This window comes from Penaeus monodon, chromosome 25 (genome assembly GCF_015228065.2).
Source record: "Penaeus monodon isolate SGIC_2016 chromosome 25, NSTDA_Pmon_1, whole genome shotgun sequence".
In the NCBI taxonomy this organism is placed as follows: Eukaryota; Metazoa; Arthropoda; class Malacostraca; order Decapoda; family Penaeidae; genus Penaeus; species Penaeus monodon.
Window position 1 is genome coordinate 38,919,673 of NC_051410.1, and position 363 is coordinate 38,920,035.

The following is a 363-nucleotide window of genomic DNA, read 5'->3' on the forward strand; positions in this document are numbered from 1 at the left end:
ACCGCACCTAAACATTTATAGTCACCGTCCCTCCTACTGCTGCGTGCGGTTATATAAATTCCTCAAATATACGTAACACTTTGAATAACATAACCACGTGCGTGTTGAGTGGCTGATTAATGTGCCAAGAGTATTGTTAAAGTTTTATTTTTATTTTTCTTTATTTGTCTGCTATAGTCCTCACCGTTGATAGGTAAGCGTTGCAAAATTGCACTGTTGAAAGGTAGTTGCAAAAGACCTTCAGTGTCTATAATCTTTAAGAGTAAATTAAGCCAGAGTTTGCGGGTGGTAAGTGTGTGTTCTCGGCTTGTTTGCAAAGAATTAGACGTGTTAGATCCCCAAAGGCAATCTATTGACGTCTGT

General features: G+C 38.8%; 1 protein-coding gene across 3 annotated transcripts in view; it reads left to right on the forward strand.

Annotated features, from left to right (window-relative positions):
• Positions 1–27: 27 nt before the first annotated feature.
• Positions 28–363, forward strand: part of LOC119589237 (translocator protein-like) — a 4,536-nt gene continuing 4,200 nt past the window's right edge. The window contains exon 1 of one of the 3 annotated variants that reach the window (XM_037937843.1): positions 28–97. The gene's annotated coding sequence lies outside the window, so the exon portion shown is untranslated. Of the gene's footprint in view, positions 194–216; positions 289–363 lie in introns of those variants that run through there. The other 2 variants (XM_037937842.1, XM_037937844.1) reach the window with 2 other exon arrangements.